Source organism: Prionailurus bengalensis, chromosome C1 (assembly GCF_016509475.1).
Source record: "Prionailurus bengalensis isolate Pbe53 chromosome C1, Fcat_Pben_1.1_paternal_pri, whole genome shotgun sequence".
Lineage (NCBI taxonomy): Eukaryota > Metazoa > Chordata > Mammalia > Carnivora > Felidae > Prionailurus > Prionailurus bengalensis.
This window is the reverse complement of record NC_057345.1, coordinates 177,102,988-177,124,412: the sequence shown is the minus strand read 5'-3', so window position 1 is coordinate 177,124,412 and position 21,425 is coordinate 177,102,988. Positions and strand designations below refer to the sequence as shown.

Sequence of the window (21,425 nt, the reverse complement as noted above, 5' to 3'; positions counted from 1 at the left end):
AATTAGCAAGTTGCTGGAATTTGGCCATAGCATATATAGGAAAGCTTAAAGTTCAAAGCCAACTGGAAAAGAATATAAACTTTGCATTAACGACAGGTTCATTTCTTTTAAACTGCTACCTTCTTTTGATGTGACATGTAGACAGTCTCTGAATTTTCACTATTTTGGTATATGATTGCAACTAGTGTTACCAACGGTATTACATTTCAGCAGCCCTCAGAGAGGATTTTAGCAAAGGAAAAAATAATCTGATATAATGCATGTCTATCCTATATATTGCTAACTTCATCCCCAGAACTGTGTTTTGGTATAATCTTTCTTGGTATGCCAAAGAAAACTACAGAATTGGCTACCCCTGTGACAAATGGTTAAAAACATTCACTGCAAATTTTGAATTAAGCCAACTAATGCATCCCCCCCCCCCAGATCCTTTGAAATATTATAATAACCTTCTTTTTAGTGGACTAATCTTTTAATCTATCTACCAAAGAAGTCTAACAATACTTTAAAGGTATTTTAATGATGTGGAAACATAGCTTGACCATATTATGCAAAGTGACCAGATATGCACAGGAACTTGAATTGTTACTCAACCACAAGAATTTCTCAGAAATTATTGTAGAAGAGTAGTGGATAATGGATTAGTCTATTTTATCAAGAAAGTGTTAGTTTAAAAGCTGTAGTAGAAATTAAAAGGTAGAAAGGATGGGTAAAATCATCAGGATTAATTTTTTAAATCACAGATTATAGTAAGAGGAAAGTACTTGAAATATTTTCAATATATTACATGTATGAGTAGATCTATATGGTTTTATAGAGACTGAAAATTATGATGAAATACAATATTCTCTAAAAGTTGTTTTCCATATTAATAAATGTTTATATAATACACATTAATATTTCTCCTTTGTCTCATTTCAAATTAGTTTTTCTTTCAGGAAAAGTGCATGCAAAATAAACTCGCCATTTATGCAGAGCTGTTCTTCCATTAGTGCTCCAGCACTTGCTGCCAAATATTTTTGAAATAGTTTGAAATATGTATCACAATTCAACATCTGTTTCTTCTCCAATTTTTTAAAACATGGAAATAGCTGTAGATAAAGGAAATTTCTCTGAAATGTCAGACTTTATTGTACAAACATAAATTACGACATACAAATCTGTATCCTGGGAATGAAAACTACTAATTTGGACATTGATAAAAGCACATGCTATTAGGATAAAAACTGTGACATTTTGTAGATTAAATATATACATTCCCTTTTTATAATGTTAGGGAGATAATAGTAACAACTAACTAAAACTAATGTTTTTTTTAAGTGCAGCTAAATTATTTGTGGAATATTTCCAAATGAATTATAACAGTTAATTTTACTCCTAGAAAGTAAGAATATGTATTGATTTTAAAGGTTTTGAACATTCATCAAATAAATATATCTTTAGAACTTATCATTGTTCAATGCATTGGGTTATATGCTATGTTGTGTTAGTTTAGAAACTAAAAAAAAATTGAACTAGCCTTTCTAAACTAATGTGCCATGTAAATGTCAGTGTGACAATAGAGATGTTGAAAAAAAAAAAGATTCCCTATGGGCAGATACATTGATCATTGATCATTTTGGGTTTCTCTACAGCAGAGCTTTTCAGACTCTAATATGTATTATGAATCTGGAAGGGGGGTATGGGAGCATATTTCACAATCCTATTTAACCACAGAACCTCTTTGGGGAGAGAGGATGGGGTACACAGCCCCTTTAAATCATTACCCACTGATTTGCGAACACTAAATAAGACTGCTGGGTAAACAGTCCCCAGCTGTCAAATGGTTCTCTGTCTTTTATTTGGCTCTCTGGGATTTCCCAAGGAAAGGTTCATTTCTTACCTCTTCTTTAATTCACTTCATAGTCCTCCACCTTTACCTTTGTACATGCCAACTCTCTGGGCTGTTGTCCAATACTCTGCTCTTCACGTTGATGCTTCTTGTACCATCTTTGATGTTGTCAGCATAATCTTGACCTATCTGCACTGGAGCCATGACCTGCCCAGATCCCTTGTTAAGGTTCAAAGACAACCAGCTTCTCTGCTACCTGTGTTTGAACCTTCTCACTATTTGACCTGTGTTAGATCAAGAGTGACCTCTTTTATTTGACCAGCAGAGAAACATTTCCTTCATCTCAGTCTTGCTTTTTGTTTTGTTTACAAGTGGAAGGGCAATTATTATTCCTCAGAAAAGTTGGCTTGAAGTTCTTTGGGTAGGAAGCAATAGAGTTGTTTCACAGTTACCCCATAGTCTTCTCTTTCTCAAGGACCGCAGGTAGCACTCTCCAGTCCGGAAGGCTGGATCTGATTTTTCAAATATCTCTTTAGGCTCTATCTTCAACCACCAGTATCTTTTACTAAGAAGATATTTTGCTAAATCTGGCCCACTGGACTGAAATTATTCTCCATTTATGCTTTTTTCCATTATTCCATATTCTCTATTCCATATTCGATATATTCCGTATTCTACACTTAATGATTTTTCTTTTAGGAGAGCCTCACTATCAGCCTATTATTTGGCTTTAGTTACATTTACCCATCCCCACACTGCAGTATATCACACGTCTACATATAACCAAAGCCCAAATGTGGACAGATTCAGTTTCTTTCTATGTGGTTCCCTAGTCTCATGTGGTCAAGGAAGATTAGCTAAGTGCTATTGAGGATGTCACCAATTTTATTTGCTACAATTCCCAGCCTTAGTTTTGACATAGCTGGGACAACTCTTTTGATAAATTGTTCTATGAAATAAAGATATCAAACTAGAACTAATGAGAAATTAACTGATGTGTGACCTGTCATAATTTGAATTATATTTCTGGAGTAGAACTAGGTTTTTCCATTATTTGTGAATCGTTGGAAAATTTCATATAATATACTTTATTTTCCTAGGAAGATTGATTTTTTCCATATGTCTGTTTAAGATAACCAAATATATTATCATAAATATTTATAATGGTCCATGAGTAAAATTGACAATATCAACAAATCTCTTTTTGTTAAAATATAATTCATTTTCATCACAGGCAAAATGCTTTTGTGATTTCCATAATATTAGCCATGAAATGGTTCAACAGCACATACCACAAGCTTCTCCAGTTACAAGAATCATACTAAACACAAGTTGTAATGGTAATGATATGGAAAACATGTTTCAACTCTAACTCTACCCAAATGGTAAACTGTTCTTCCAAGCAAGATTAACTCTAAAAATGTCCCATTACCACACTGCAATTAAGAATATGAAGGATAAAAAACATACCAATGGAAAGAAGCCAAAGGAAAGAATAATAAGAAAGAATTCATCTGTAGAGAAATTAGGGAAAATGCACAAGTCTTCTGGACACTATATTTTTGGACAAAGCTAATGTAAGAGATCAACTGATAAAGATTTAAGTTTCAGAAATGTCTTAAAGAATGTCTGAGACTAAAAAATCAAGTTTAGTGGCACAAATGGCATTCTACAAGGTCCATATTGCACAGGACAGAGTTGTGCACACAGAGGAGGTGTTCGGGAAACCCAGGAAGAGGCATTCTCTTTAGACCTCCTAAAGAAAATTCTGTCTTGGCTAAAAGTTGAAACTGTCTTGATTGGTGAGGAGGAATATGGAAGTTCATATTGGGTCCCAACAGTATATTATTTAATTTAAGAAATTTTAAATATGCTTAAATTAACTTTAGAGTAAAACACATATAGTATGCATACCATAGTTTGAGCTTCATCGTCTCAAATAATCAATTTAATTTTTACCTAAAGCATCTCTTCCATGTATTAAATTTATCTAATTGTTGCAATTAAGTTTGTGTGCCTAGAGTGAGTGATAGCAAGGAAGTAGTTCTTTTATAAAATATTGCTCTGTTGTGTTTCTGTTGTGCTCTGTTGAATTATTTGAATAGAAAAAAAGAAGGCATGGATGCTACTCTCATGAAACCTGGAATTTTTATAAATTATAAGAAACCATAGTCATAAATCCCATAGTTTGATGCTAGATTTTTGCTAGATTGAACATAATTGCAAAAGACAAATATCTTCTCCTTCTTTCTTCCATCCTTTCTTTTTTCCTTGCTTCCTTCTGCCTTTCCCTTTTACTTTTTTCATTTCCTCTTTTTTCTTTCTTTCTTTCCTTTTCTTTCTACCTTCCTGTTTCCCCCCTTAAAATCTAATGAAGTTAAATCTGGCCTATCAAATAAGGCTATGTTTATTCTCTGATATATCTACCTCACTTTCCTCTCCTTCCTGTAAGCTTCTGGTATTCTTCTGCCCTCCATCCTTTTACCAAATGGAAAAGGATTGATCACCACTCACTTGGCTTTAGTATTCCTAGTTTGCTTTTTTCTTTGCCCTTTTCTTCCTGAGTGGTTATATCTCCTGATCCATTCAGGGGCTCACTGCATTCCTATTAATTGATCCTGTATCCTCCATCAAAACAGGGCAGGGTCTCATATCATGAGACCCTTGGCTCATCTATTTTGGTGTCTCCATTTAGTCTTGGACACCATGAGTATAAGGTTGGAGGGATTTGGACTGGCCAGGGTGCTCCATCCTATATCTGAAAGCTGCTGGGAACTGAGAGGTCTGTGTCTTACTTTTTCAGCTTCTGCAGTATCATCTGACAGTTTCCTCTCTGCAACCCCTTCCCTTATCCATTGTTTATTCTTTCCACCATGAAGTTCAACCTGCTGTATGGTTTTCAAATTTTCTACTTTATATTTTATTTTTGAAAGCATATTTTAAAGTTAACATATTTCAATCTGACATTTTCAGCATTATAGTAATGATGTTTATCACAAAAAATATGTATATTTAAATGGAAGGCAGCAAAATTTGAATTGGACATAAAGGATGGGTACAATGCGAACAGATAGGGTTTCAGTTAGAAGTGATCACAGTAAAGTAGGATCCAATAGGGTATATTTGTCTGTGAGGGATACAGTGAAAAGAAGGAGGGCTTGGTGCTGGCTAGAGCTGTATTTGAACCCTAGATCTGCTGCTGCTGCTGCTGCTGCTGCTGCTGCTGCTACTGCTGATTATATAGCCTTGGGCAAGACACTGCTCCTCTTGAAGCCTCAGTTTCAAGAACTGTGTTCTTCTGTCACTTGTGTCAGAGATAAATGAGGATATATGGTGGGGTGAGGTGATGATTATATTTGATGTAGAAGAAAATAAGTCACCAGTGAACATTACAGAAGGTTGAAGAATGAAAATTAAAGTTATATAAAACAATATTAGTATACAATGAGGGATTAATGGATCTTTTTTGTCTGAGTGTCAAGCTACAGTTGATCCTTCAACAACACGGGGGTTAGGGGCACTGTTTGCCCACCCCAGCCTCATGTAGTTGAAAATCTGCATATAACTTTTGGCTATCCAAAAACGAAACTACTGATAGCCTACTATTGACTGGAAGCCTTACTAATAACATAGACAATTAACACATATTTTATATGTTATATGTATTACATATTGTATTCTTATAATAAAGTAAGCTAAAGAAAAGAAAATGCTTTAAGAAAATCATATAGAAGACAAAATGCATTACAGTACTGTGCTATATTTGTGGGGAAAGAATCTATGTGTAAGTGGAGTTGCACAATTCAAACCTGTGTTATTCAAGGATCAACTGTATTTTGGTTTTGATGATAAAACAATATGTGACTAGAGTTGGAAGTTTGAAGTCCAGTTTTAGGGAACACATACCAATGGATAGGAAAATCAAAATTTAATGAACATGGGTTTGTTCATGATGTGTATTTCTGAGCATATTTTGATGTCTTACATTTTTCCTCCACAGATTTATTGACTGATTCATTGATCCATTAATCCCCTATCGTATGTCACTAATGTTTATGTGTTATTCAGTAGAGTTTCAAAAGTAGACTTGACCATGTGGAAGAGTCAGTGACCCTGGAAATTAGAAATTGGAAATTATCCAGTAAGAGGAGCAGGAAAAAAAGAGAGAGAGAGAAGAGAATGAAAAAGAGTGAAGAAGGCCTATGGGAGTTCATTACTACAAGATCTGCCTTACAAGAAATGCTAAAGGGAGTTTTTGAGTGTAAGTAAAAGAATGCCAATTAGCATCATAAAAACACAAAAAGGTAGTAAAAATCTCACTGATAATTGTAATACATAGTCATAATTAGACTGCAATATAGAAATAATGGTGCATAACTCACAACTTCAGTTTAAAAGTTAAGAAAAAGAATGTAACAAAAATAACACAAATACATAATCTATTATTAGTTACACAATATAATAAGCATATAAATTGTAGCAACAATAACAAAATATGAGAGGAAGAGTAGTGAAAGTGTCAAGTATATAATTCTACTGAATTTAAGTTGTTACCAGTTTAAAATAGGGTGTTATAAGTTTAAGATATTTTATGTAAGCTTCATGGAAATCACAAGGGAAAATCTGGTACTACCAGATTTTGTGTAATTACTAATTACACAAAAGAACACAATGAAGTGAAAGCATACTGATACCAAAAGACATCAAAACAGAAAACAGATAGTAGGATAAGAAACAAGGAACAATGGATCTACAAAACAACTAGAAAACAATAAAAAAAATAGCAGTAGTAAGTCCTTACCTATTTAAAATTACGTTATGCATAAATGGATTAAATTCTCCAATCAAAAGGCATAGAATGACTTAAGGGTAAAACAAACAACCAAACAAAAAACAACATCAAAAAGAGATCCAACAATATGCTGCCTGTAAGAGACTCATTTTAGCCTTAGAGACACTCATAGACAGAATGAAAAGATGAAAAAGACACTTTAAGCAAATGGCAACCAAAAAAAAAAGCAGGGAGTACCTATGCTTATAGCAGACAAAATAGTTTAAATTAAAAATGGTAAAAAAGAGGCAAGCTAATTATATCATGGTAAAGGGGTCAATGCATCAAAAAGACATAACAATTGTAAACATTTACACACTTAACATTGGAGTACCTAAATATATAAAGCAAAAAATAAGAGAGGTAAAAGGAAAAATAAATGGTAATACAATAATTATTGGCGACTTTAATACCCCACTCTCCACAATGGATAGATCATCTGATACAGAATCAATAAGGAAACAGCAGATTTGAACAATGCTGTAGACCAAATGGATCTGATAGACTACAGAACATTCTTTCCAGCAACTTCACAGTGCAAAGTCTTCTCAAGCACACATGGAACGTCTAGGTTAGACTAAATATTAGGCCATAAAACAAGTCTTATCAAATTCGAGAAGATTGAAATCGTACCAAATATCTTCTCTAACCACTATGGCATAAAACTAAAAATCAAAATGACACCACTTGTCATTAGGGAAATGCAAATGGAAGCCACAAAGAGATATCACCTCATGCCTGTTAGAATGACCATTGTCAAATAGACTAGAGACAACAAATGCTGGTGTGGATGTGGAGAAAAGGAATGTTCATTATTGGTGGGTTTGTAAGTTGTTGCAGCCACAATGGAAGACAGTATGGAGAATTCTCAAAAAATTAAAAATAGAACTACAATATGATTCAGCAATTTAACTTCTGGGAATATTTTCAAAATAATGAAAACACTAACTTGAAAAGGTATCTGCATGCCCATGTTCATAGCAGCATTGTATATAATCCCCAAAACATGGAAACAATTTAGTGTCTATCAATGAGTGATTGGATAAAGAAGTTGTGCGTACACACACACACACACACACACACACACACACACTCTGAAATATTGAGTCATAAAAAAATGAGAAAATCCTACCATTTGCAACTACATGGATGGACCTTGAAGGCATTATGCTAAGTGACATAAGTCAGACAGAGAAAGACAAAATACTGTGTGATCTCACTTATATGTGGAGTCTAAACACAAAAACAAAAACAAACTTGTGGTTACCAGAGGTGGGGAGAGGGGTAGGGGGAATTGGAGGAAGGTTGTTAAGAGGCAGAAACTTCCAGTTATAAGATAAATAAGTACAAGGGATGCAATGTAACTGATGACTGTAGCTAACACTGCTGTATGATATATAGGAGAGTTGTTAAGAGAGTAAATCCTGAGTACTCATTCCAAGGAGAAAAAAGTTTTTCTTCTCTTTTTTTCTTCTTTCTTTTCTTTTTATTGCATCAATATATGAGCAGATTGATGTTATTTGACCCTATTGTGGAAATCATTTTCACGATATGTGTAAAACCATTATGCCATGTGTCTTAAATTTATACAGTGATGTATGTCAATTATTTCTCAATTAAACTGGAAAAAAAATTTAAAAACCAGAAGATCTGTCAACTCTGGATCTATTCTCCCTCATTACAATGAACAACTAGACGTGAGTATCTGGTAACTCTTTTGTTAAAGTCCTGCAGTCCTTCAATTCAGCAGTCTTCATTTGGGATCCCTTTGCTAATGGATATTAACTTCCTGAACCCTAGGGCATTTGAACTTCTGATCTCTGTTGCAAAAGGATACATAATGCTACTTTCAGCAGTATCTAGCAAATATTTAATTTTTCTAAGTAGTTAATTTTTAAAAAAGTGATCTCTAATTATGTTTGGTTTCTTATGTACACTTTCCTAGCAAGAGATACAAATATTCTAGTTCTGTTTAGAATCTTATTTCTCACTGAATGTGTATCCATTTGAACTTTGAATTCATACTTCAGGTGTATGATTCATTGTCAATGTACAAGAAAAATCAGGTCTGTGAAGCTGCAAAATGGGAGGCCCAGTTCCTGGCCAGCAATTAACTCATCAAGATGGTAATGCTCAGTAAGACACCTTTGGACATGTCCTTCTGGCTACCTTATTTGCATTTTGAAACATTAGCACAAGGAAAAAAAAATCATGTTTATGACAGAGCAGCTGAAAGGATCTAATGATATTGGAACAGTGCAAATTCTCAAGCAGAAAAGAAGTATAACTGGAAATATTCTGTAAAATTAGCATATACTTTTATTACATGCATATATATTTCAACTCTTCTGAATGCAGAAGATAATAGCTTGCAAAGAGTATATTTTCTTCCTGAATCCCACTGATAATTTTAGTTATGATGAGGATATTTAATTTCAGTGAAAAGCTTGACTAAGGTCAGTTCTTATTTTCATTTGGCTCAATGAAAGCTTCAGAATGGATCTAATAGCTCTAACACCTAATCTTAAATAGCATGATGACATTTACATTTATTTGATTCATAACTAGACCTTGAGATATTCAGTGCCAAGGAAATCAAAAGCCCATCAAATGTAGAATTATACTTTCTTTGTCACATTTAATTATTATTTTTTGACTTTCATAAACTTCCATGAACAAATGGAAAATTTGTGCCAAATAAAAATATAGACTTTGGTTCATTATTAAAAATACACACTCTGTCATTGCAAATTTGTATGGTCCATAGTGGTTAGATATATTACCAAGATAACTAAAATACCAGCTATTATACATAGTTTGGTTCTTCCCACAGTAATGTTCTTATTATCGTATCCTCAAACTCATCAACTTCTCTGAGGTACATTCCTTTTTAACACTGGGCCAATGTGATTCCTCACTCCTTTGAATTCTGTGCTACTTATGTGTGTTATTTTATATGTAATTAAAAAAGCTTTTTTTAACTATAATATTGACTTCTATTTCACTTCTCGAGCCCAGGTGCCTTGTTGCTGCTATTGTGTTGTAGTGGTAAACATTTCTATGATCTTACTCTCATCCTCTTTTGTGAACTCTATAAAATAAGAGATAAAGTTGAAAGAAAATAAAAGAGAATGAAACAGAAGGATAACATAATTTTTAGAGAAATTATCACAAATAGAGCATATTGGAATGGGAAGCAATAGTGTTACCAGAGGAAAGACAGAAGAAATGGAACAGTAAAATATCTAGGAATATAATTACAAAGAAAAAAAATTTTTAAGTTTATTCGTTTTGAAAGAAATCATGAACATGTGTGGGGAGGGGCAGAGAGAGGGAGAGAGAGAGGGAATCCCAAGCAGGCTCCATTCTACCAGTGCAGAGCCCAATGTGGGGCTTGAACCCATGGAGCATGAGATCATGACCTGAGTCAAAGTCAAGAGTTGGACACTTGACTGACTGACCTACTCAGGTGCCCCAAAGAAAAATTTTCTTGAACTGATGTAAATGATCAAAAGTGTACAACTTATTACAGAAAAAATAAATAGTAATGAATTGTGAAACAATCCTGGGGATGTTATTGGACTTTAAGAAAAAAGAAAAACCTCAACACTTACAAAGAATCATTTCTAGTGAATTGTGGACTTAAATGTAAGAGTTAAAGGAGTAAATCATTTTGAAGAAGAATAGGAGGACATCTTTATGACTTTGGGAGTAGTAAATATTTCTTAAATAAGACACACAAACTGCTAGATATAAAGGGAAAATTGATAAATTAAACTAAAGTTAGGAACGTCTGCTTATTATAAGATAACATCAAGAGAGTGGGTGGGAGAAGATATTTGTCATATTATAAATATACACACATGCATATATAAATAATAAATGTCTTATTTATGGAATACATGAAGAATGCCTACAAAATAAGAAAAAGTGAGACAACACAGTAGAAAAATTGCAAAGACCTTGAACAGACACATCACAATGAAGGACATACAAGAAGCCTATAAACATATGAAAAGGTGCTCAACTTTTGTTTGTCATCAAGGAAACTGCAAATTAAAACCAAAATGATAGGTCACTTTGGAGTCACCAAATTGGCTAAACTGAAAATACCAAGTGTCGGACAGGATGTAGAGTAACTAGAACTCTCATAAACTATTGATAGGAGTGTGAATTGGTATAACCACTTTGGAAACCTACTTTTCAGTATTTAGTAAAGCTGAATACATATCCTATGATCCAACAATTTCACTCCTTTGTATATATATATTCAACATATGCTTACCAAAAGGAATGGCCAAGATTATCGTAGTAGTGCTATTTGTAATAGCCCTGTGTCAGGGATTGCCAAGACCAACCCCCAAGTTTGATGATTCACTAGAGGACTCACAGGACTCAACAAGCCTAAAGTCATGTTCACAGCATAATTTCTTGTAGCAAAAGGGTAACAAAGCAAGGCAAAATCAGCACAGGGCAAAGCTTATGGAGCAAAGTCCTGAGGAAGCCTGAAAAGCTTCCAGAATTCTATCCCAATGGAGTCACACAGGACATGCTTAATTATTCCAATAAGAAGGTATAAATAACATCTGTGAAATGCTGTCTACCAGGGAACCTCTGTAGAGGTCAGTACTTCAGGTTTTTGTTGGGGCTAGTCAAGTATGCAGCCTTTACATGGCATGCACCAGAATGCCAGTCTTCCAGGAGGAAAGCAATGTTCACATAAACCATATTGTTTTTATAAACAGTCTAGTTACAATGAGCCTTTTAAAATTAGGGTGGCAGGAACCCTTTCCAAATGCAAGTTCTCAGCTACCAGCTAAGGGCCAACAGTGTGTGCAATCCAGTCTAAGGATGACAGTCAGTCCTGCTATAGTTGGTTGTTTTTGCACAAGCTTCAAAGTGGATTTAATTCAAAAGTGTATCAACAGTAGAATGGAAGAATGCATAAATAAATGTATATTCATACAATGGAATACTATATAATAAAGAATTATAATCCAAACTCTCATGCAACAATATGTATGAAACATAATGCCGAGCAAGAGAAACCAGACATAAAAGGATAGACATCATATGTTTCTATTTGTATAAAGTTTAGTAATAGGTAAAATTAGACATCATAGTGATTGAAGCCACCTGGGAAGTTACAACTATTATAGGGGAGCTTCTGAGATATTGATACTGTTTTGTTTATTGATTTCAGTGGTGGTTACATGTTCACTGTGTAAATATCCTCTGGGTCAACACTTATAATTTGTGCTCTTTTCTGTATTATATTTCAATAAAGACTTTACTTAGAAAGTTTTTAAGCTAAAAAAGTAGACTCCTGCATATATTTAGGCAGAAGAAACAAGTTATTTAGAAAGCAAGTAAAAGAGTTTTCTGAGTAAAATAAAATAAATAAAACTTCTTTATAATATTAAGACAATAAAAATATATATAATTTATTGAATGTTTATACCAGGTATTCTAATGAGTTGCATTATATTGCTCTATATTCTTCAGTATGATAGCCACTAGATACATGTGCTCACTGAGCACTTGAAATGTGGCATGTCCAATTTTTATATATGCTATATGTTTAGCTATAAGGTAGAAGTACAAAATATACACCACATTTTGAAGACTTAGTATAAAAATAATGCAATATCCCATTGATATTTTTATATTGTTTACATATTGAAATGACAATGTATTATTGAATATATTGGGTTAAGTAAATATATTTTTAAATTTAATATATATTTTTTAATGTTTATTTTTGAGACAGAGAGAGACACAGCATGAGCAGGGAAGGGGCAGAGAGAGAGGGAGACACAGAATGTGAAGCAGGCTCCAGGCTCTGAGCTGTCAGCATAGAGCCCGATGCGGGTCTCAAACTCACGAACTGTGAGATCATGACCTGAGCCGAAGTCGGACGCTTAATGGACTGAGCCACCCAGGCGCCCCAAATTTAATATATTTTTTTGTTTTTCCCCTTTAAATGTGAGTGCTAGAAAATTTAAATTTATGACATGTGGCTCATGTTATGTCTCTATTAGATAGCACTAATACAGTACATGTCATTAATTTCTTACATCTGACCTGAGAGATAATAGTCCCATTTTACAGATGAGAACACAGATTTAGAATACAAAGAAAAGGTTATGTAATTTTTAAATATCACATAACAAGTAATTAGCAGAGCCAAATTATATATAATATATATATATAATATATATATATATAATATGTATATATATTATTGGTATTGTGCTGTTTACCTCTCTGCTATATTCTCAGAATACACGGGGCATGATTTACCAGAATTTTAGGAAAGAGTGAGTGATTCAATAATTCTATGTTTCACCAAGCTATTATTCCCATATAAATGCAACAAAAAATTTTCTTATGTATCCAAAGGCTCAGAAATACATTACTTACATATCTGTCATACCAAAATCTCCATCTAAACACTCAATTCAGCTAGTTAGGGGGGAAAAAAAAAGAATTGTTGAATGGCAAGTCCATGGTATGAAGGGAGTGGTAGTGGGTTTTGAGTCTATTTAAGCATTTAATTGAGTCTAATTATTATCATAAGTAGAATTATAAAAGATAAATGTAATCCCTTGAATAATATGTATTATAATTCTAAATAATTTTTTTAAATGTGAAAATTTTTTGTGATTTCAAAATCCCAGAGCATAAAAGCAAAAACCAGGGTGTGTGTAGAGAGGTGGAAAAAGGTTGAGAAAGTATGTAATTTAATAATTTCTTCAGAGGTAATAAATAGAATTTATTTCATTAGTGAACCTGTTAAGCTGTCAACTATACCCTTATGTCATTAAAAGATACAAAAGTAAACACTAATGGAACTAAAACCAGAATTCACAACTTACAATATCCTGAGAATAGGTATCATAGAAAAATAGACCATAAAATAAAAGAGAGAAAAGAAAGAAAATAGCACAGAATCAGAAATAAAACAGAATCTTTTTGTTTATTTATTTATATATTTTGAGGAAGGAGAGGCAGAGAGAGGAGGAGAGAGAGGATCCCAAGCAGGCTCTGCACTGATAGAGATAGAAAGATTAAGAGCAGAAATATGATATAACAAATATAGTCTTAGATTTTATTTTCTGAATACAAAAGTAATGCTGTAGTAGCAGAGTTATGTTTAATGACTCCAAGGCATCTATTTCCATATGCTTTTCTCATTTCTACTTCTCATAGTTCTTAAGTCTCAAATCTTGTTGACTATTTAATGTTTATATTCATTGACAAGCAGCAGCACAATTTAGAAATGTTAACGTCTCATTTTTAACCATCTCTGTTTAACTTGTGACTACATGTAGTTTTGCTTTAGAATGTAGCAATAACATTCTTAAATGGAAGCATTTTAAACACTTTATCTTTCCTAGATCTCAGCCTCTAATTACCTGGAAACAAAATGAAGGCAGTAAGAATACAGGTACAGATACTAACAGGAAAACAATAATTTGTACCCTCAGTATAATGATTATATATATGTTTGATTTGGAGACTGTTGTTTCTACATATTTTCTTTAGACTAAAATTTCTTGCCTTTTTTGGAGAAAATTCTGAAATAGCAAATTTGGTGTACCAGAAATCTATCTGCTTATTCTCTTAAATATTATTGATACATCAGTATTCCCAAGCCATAGCAGTTTTGAGGCATAAACTCAGTCTCAATTATAGTCACACAATAGAATGCATTTTTTTCAGGTGTGATCCCATCCATTCTGTATTTTTTCCTTCCAAGATTTTATTTAAATTCAAGTTAGTTAACATATAGTGTAGTGTCAGTTTCAGGAGTAGAATTTAGTAATTCATCACTTGTATATAACACCCAGTGCTCATCCCACTTAGTGCCCTCTTTAATGTCCATCTCCATTTAGCCCATCCCCCCACCCACCTCCCCTCAAGCAACCCTCTGTTTGTTCTCTATAGTTAAGTCTCTTGGGTTTGCCTCCCGCTTTGTTTTTATCTTATTTTGTTTTTCCTTCCCTTTCCCTGTGTTCAGCTGTTTTATTTCTTAATTTCCACATGTGAGTGAAATCATATGCTATTTGTCTTCTCTGACTGACTTATTTCACTTAGCATGATACACTCTAGTTCCATTTATGTTGTTACAAATGGTAAGATTTCATTCTTTTTGATGGCTGAGTAATATTTCATTGTATGAATATATACCACATCTTCTTTATCCATTCGTCAGTTGATGGACATTGGGTTTCTTTCCATAGCTTGCTATTGTTGATTTTGCTGCTATAAACATAAGGGTGTATGTGTGCCTTCAAATCTGTATTTTTGTATCCTTTGGGCAAATACCTAGTAGTGCAATTGCTGGTCGTAGGGTAGCTCTATCTTTAACTTTTCGAGGAACCTACACACTGTTTTCCAGAGTGGCTACACTAGTTTGCATTCCCACCAAAAGTGTAAAAAGTTTCCCCTTTCTCTGCATCCTCACCAACATCTGTTGTTTCCTGAGTTGTTAATTTTAGCCATTGTGACTGCTGTGAGGTCATATCTCATTCTGTTGCATTTCTATACACCAATAATGAAGCAACAGAAAGAGAAATCAAGGAATAGATCCCATTTCCAATTGCACCAAAAACCATAAGATACCTAGGAATAAATCTAACCAAAGAGGTAGAAGAGATGTACTCTGAAAACTGTAGAACACTTATGAAAGAAATTGAAGAGGACTCAAAGAAATGGGAAAAAAAATCCCTGTTCATGGATTGGAAGAATAAACATTGTTAAAATGTCTATACTACCCAAAGCAATCCACATATTCTGTGCAGTCCCTATCAAAATATCACCAGCATTTTTCACAGAGCTAGAACAAGCAATCTTAAAATTTGTATGGAATCAGAAAAGACCCCAAATACCTAAAGTAATGTTGAAAAAGAAAAACAAAGTGGGAGGCATCACAATTCCAGACTATAAGCTGTATTATAAAGCTGTAGTAATCAAGACAATATGTACTGGCACAAAAACAGACACATAGATCAATGGAACAGAATAGAGGACCCAGAAATGGACCCACAACTACATAATCAACTCATCTTCAACAAAGCAGGAAAGAATATCTAATAGGGAAAAAGACAGTCTCTTCAACAAATGTTGTTGGGAAAACTGGACCACTTTCTTATACCATACACAAAAATAAATTCAAAATGGATGAAAGACCTAAATGTGAGACAGGAAACCATCAAAATCCTAGAGGAGAACACAGGCAGCAACGTCTTTGACCTCGGCTGTCGCAAATTCTTACTAGATGTCTCTGGAGGCAAGGGAAATGAAAGCAAAAATGAACTAGAGACTTCATTAAGATAAAAACCATCTGCACAATGAAGAAAACAATCAACGAAACTAAAAGGCAGCCAGCAGAATGGGAGGTGATATTTGCAAATGACATATCAGATAAAGGGCTAGTGTACAAAATCTATAAAGAACTTATCAAACTCAATACCCCAAAAGCAAATAATCCAGTTAAGAAATGGGCAGAAGACATAAACAGGCATTTCTCCAAAGAAGACATCCAGATGGCTAACAGACACATGAAAAAATGCTCAACATCACTCATCATCAGGGAAATACAAATCAAACCCATCCATTCTTTAGAAATGCCAGCGCTCTTTCACCATTGACTCCTATTGTTCTTCAGATATTTTTTCCTCTCTACTTCAGACACAAAGCCTCCAATCAACTGCAAGAGAATCACCTATTTTTTTTTTTCCTGCCTTACTTCATTGTGGTAATGTTTCCTGTGTTCCCAACAGGGAATTTTGTCATTCATGCTCATTCAAGATATTGCTGTGGATGCATGCAAGAGAGGTTGCAGTTGCTCTCTGGAGTTGAGTGCTTACAACTACATCATGATTTTACTACTGATTTGCTGCGGTCTACATGTGATCTGTTGCCTGTGTCCGATGTTGAGGGCACTGATAGGTGAATCATCCCCATCTTTTTTTACTGCTACCAAAGCCACTGGCTCTGTCTTCCATCACTGCTGAAGCTGTCGACAACAATGTCTCTAATGCCTTGCATTTTGAATGGTATATATATATCATTGAAAATCTATAAAAACTATATATATATAGTGATTTATTGAAAATCTATAAAATTTATAGTTATTTGAGTTTTGATATTTACTCACTCTTTTATCATAGCCCCTTGCTTTAAGATGCAAGTTGGAGTAAATTAGTACTTTTTTTGGATAGGCACATGATAATTAAGAATCATCTCTTTCTTATGTCAGTCAATAGTATATCCTTGAACCAAATCTCTGTCACTTAACTCTTCCTTCCATTTCAGATCAACTATTTATCAAAGCAATGTGGCACTGGCATAAAGACAAACATACAGATCAATGCAATAGAATAGAGAGCCCAGAAATAAACCCTTCCATATGTGGTTAAATGATTTTTAACCAGAGTGCCAAGACCATTCATTGGAGAAAGGGCAGTCTTTTGCACAAATGGTGCTGAGAAAACTGGGTGCCCACATGCAAGAAAATGAAGTTAGACCCTTACCTTGCATGATATACAAAAATTAACTTGAAATGAATCAAGTACCTAAGTTTAAGACCTAAAGCTATAAAACTCCTAGGGCAAAACATAGGGAAAAAGCTGTATGACATTGGATTTGACAATGATTTCTTGGATCTGACAAAAAAGGGACAGGCAACAAATGAAAAAAAAAAGACAAATTGGACTTCAAGCAAACTGAAGATTTTTGTGCACCAAAAAATGTCAACAGAGTAAAACAGAGTAAAAAGGCAACCCAAAGAAGTGGAGAAAATATATGAAGATCATGTATCTAGTAAGGGATTAATATCTGGAATTTATAAAGAATTCCTAAAACTCAGCAACAACAACAACAAAAAAACCCAAACAACCCAATTCAAAGATGGGCTTGAATAGACATTTCTCCAAAAAAGATATACAAATGGCCAAGAAGTTCATGAAAAGACACTCAATATCCCTTATCATTAGGGAAATGCAAATCAAAACTACAATGACATACCATCCTACAAACCCAATATGATGGCTACTATAAAAAAAAACAAAACAAAAAATGTTCTTGAGGATGTGGAGAAATTGGAATGCTTGTGCTGTATTAGTGGGAATGTAATCTGGTCTAGCCACTATGGAAAACAGTAAGTGGTTCCTCAAAAAGTTAAAAATAGAATTACCATATGATCCAGCAGTTCCACTTCTGGGGATATAACCAAAATAACTGAAAACCCAGTATCAAAGAGATATTTGTACATCCATGTTTATTTCTGTATTATTCATAATAGCTAAAACGTGGAAGCAACCCAAGTGTCCATCTATGGACAAGCAAAATGGAAAAGCAAAATGTGGTATTATACATACAGAGGAATATTATTCAGCCTTTAAAAAAAAAGAAATGCTGATATATGCTACAACATGGATGAACCTGGAGGACATTATGGTAAGTGATGTAAGCCAGTCAAAAAAAGACAAATACTGCATGATTCTACTTAGATGAGATACTTAAAAGCAGTCAAAATCATAGAGACAGAAAGTGTAATGTGGTTGCCAGGGGCTGGTGGGAGAGGGGAAAGAAGAGTTTGTTTAATGGACATAGCATTTCAGTTTTACAAGATGAAAAAGGCTATGGAGATGGATGGTGGTAATGATTTCACAACATTATGAATATACTTAATACCACATAACTGTACATTTAAAGATGGTTGACATGGTGAGCATAGTACCTTCTAGTTCCATCCAGGTAGTTGCAAATGGCAAGATTTCATTCTTTTTGATGGCTGAGTAATACTCCATTGTATGTATATGCCACATCTTCTTTATCCATTCATCCACCGATGGACATTTGGGCTCTTTCCATACTTTGGCTATTGTTGTTAATGCTGCTATAAACATTGGGGTACTTGCGTCCCTTCGAAACAGCATACAAATTAGTCAGAGAAAGACAAATATGACTTCACTCATATGAGGACTTTAAGACATAGAACAGATGAACATTAGGGAAGGGAAGCAAAAATAATATAAAAACAGGGAGAGGGACAAAACATAAGAGACTCTTAAATATGGAGAACAGAGGGTTACTGGAGGGGTTGTGGGAGGGGGGATGGGCTAAATGGGTGATGGGCACTAACGAATCTACCCTTGAAATCATTGTTGCACTATATGCTAAATAATTTGGATGTAAATTAAAAAAATAAAATAAAAAAAAACATGGTTGAGATGGTGAATTTAATGTTATATGCATTTTATCGTAATAAAAAATTGAAAAAAGATGTTATCAAACAAAATGGAAGACTCATTTCAGGTAGCTAGGGAGTCAAGCCAGTTGTGTATGCACATAATAGGCATCCATATTAATGAGTGCATGGCTATCTTAAACATAATTTCATAGATTTTTTTTAATGTTTATTGATTTTTGAGAGGGAAAGCAAGGAGGGGTAGAGAGAGAAAAAAAGAGAGAATCTCAAGCAGACTCCTTACTGCCAGTGCAGAGTCTGATGTAGGGCTCAAACTCACAAAGTGTGAGATCATAACCGGAGTCAAAGTCAAGAGTCAGATACTTAACCTATTGAGCTACCCAGGCATCCCTAGTAAATGTGTTTTTTCCACAAAGTGAACATTTTTTAGAGAGGGGATCAAAAATGTTGCGTGTGGATGAGCATTTCAAGTTTTTGTGAGGTTTTCTTTCAGAAGAGGCTCTCCTCTCTCTTTCTTTCCTCCATCCTCTTAGGTTCCTATTCTTTCTGGTAAAATTATTATTTCTTTATCTCTGGTAGAATTATTATTATTATCATTATTATTATTTATCATCATCATTGTGGTAAAAAGCACATAACATGAAATACACCCTCTTAAATTTTTAAGTGAGAAGTACAATATTGATAACTATAAGCACAGAATGTTAGATGTATGTATGGTCTGCTCTTCTCTTTTCCTTCCCAAGGAGAAGCCAGGAGGTAGGAATTTCCTCTCCATTGTGTGATGCTGTGCCAGGGAGAGGGATCATGGCAAGACAGTGCCGTGAATTTTCCCACCAGCTTCAGTGTGGCTGTGCGCTCTCCTGGGGAGCAGGAGCCTATTACCTGTCTGGATTTCTCATAAAGGGAATTGGTCTGCATATTGTTGAATCAGTGATTCTGTCGGAGGAAAGAGGGTCTGTGGCATCCTATGCCACCAAATTGCTGTCATTACTCCTCTGTCATTCCTCTGTTTAGTACTTGTTCTTGTTACCCACAGAGGCTTTTATGGTTTGAGTACTTGAGAATGTGATTGCCAACAAATCATGCTCTGTGCTTTTTATCTGTATTGAAGGAAACAGTTAAGAGATAAAGATGTAATGATAGACACTATTTATTGAGCACTTGTACTGCATCAACAGTTATCCTGAGTCTTTAGACAGTGATATTGTAATTTTCACAAAAAAACATTGTGGATATGTTACTCATATTTTCCCAATTTTATAGAAGAGGAAACATATTCACAGAGAACATATTTAACTTGCCCCAAATTATGCAGCTTATTAGTAGAAGAACTGGGAAGGGAAGCAGGAAGTGTAACTCCAGAGCCCATGCCCCAGAGCCAGCGACAGTACATGGTAATTGTCACACTTGTGTAGCTTACCTCGGTCGGTCGTTGTTCGAGAAGTAGAAAACAATAGGAAAAAACAATACAAGAACATAAAAATAGAAGAAAACTCAGAAAATCCTCAAAATTCAGTGTCCAACTTGGAACACGCATTATAGGTGAAGGAGTTTTTGTTGTAATTTGTTTTTGCTGTTGTTCTGGTTCTGTTTTTAAAGTTATTTTTATTTTTCATAGTTGAAAAGTATTTTTTTTTGTTTAAAAACAAGCAGTTTCAAAACACTCCTCATATTCTCTTTGTTGTAAATAAGAAAAAAATAACAGCTTTATCTTCTAGAAAAATAATGAAAAGAGACTACAATTGGTGTTTTGCCAAATTCAAATATGGATCTCCCTGAGAGTCTGTGATAATTAAGATATAGTAAGGGTTTTTTAGGTTGAAATAATATTAGAAATTATTTTTAAGATGAAAGAGATTTTTGTTATTTTGCAGCTGGTCCTGTCGGGTCAGATTGTCATGAATATTTTTCTTCATTTCTAGCCTCCTCCTTGTGAAACAGCTCCTGTCATAGCAAAGGTCCTGGAAGTCGAGCCACCTGTTCCTTTATCTGCTATACCCTACAGCAGCCCAGCAAGCTTCCTAACTTGGATCCTGGAGTCCTGTTGTCCCTGTTCCCACACAACTACCTCTTCCCGATTTTCTGTGAAGATAGCTGGGGATCAGACTTGAGCTGCTGGTAGGTACAGTCAAGTGTTTTGATTCAGCTTAATTGTCCTCCAAGAGGTTTTAGCATAAATATCTCCATCATATTTCTTTATTATATCAACCCTGGTCATTAATATTTATAAGAACATTTGTCAGTTTTGTGATTTCAAAATGCTATAATTGTTTTGATACACACTGAGATTGACTTTTCATTTACTTGTATTCTTTTGTGATATGTCTGTGTCCTTTGCTTTTCTGTTAACATTTGTTTTATGGTTTGTAAAAATTCCTAGCAAATTGAGTATATTAACTTTTTGCTTTTCAAATAATTTGTAAATATTTTCCCACATCTCTAAAATTGTCTCACTTCCAGATATGGTTTTTGGGTGCATCGATGGTTTTGATTTATCAAGTTCACATTATGCTTAAAGTAGCTCATGCTTCAAGCTTATA

At 34.2% G+C, this 21,425-nt stretch overlaps 1 long non-coding RNA gene across 1 annotated transcript in view; it reads left to right on the top strand.

Annotated features, from left to right (window-relative positions):
* The window catches only part of LOC122481557, a 94,338-nt gene extending 73,173 nt beyond the window's left edge, over positions 1–21,165 (top strand). The window contains exon 2 of the long non-coding RNA XR_006296886.1: positions 20,808–21,165. This is a non-coding gene — a long non-coding RNA (uncharacterized LOC122481557). The remainder of the gene's footprint in view (positions 1–20,807) is intronic.
* Positions 21,166–21,425: the final 260 nt, after the last annotated feature.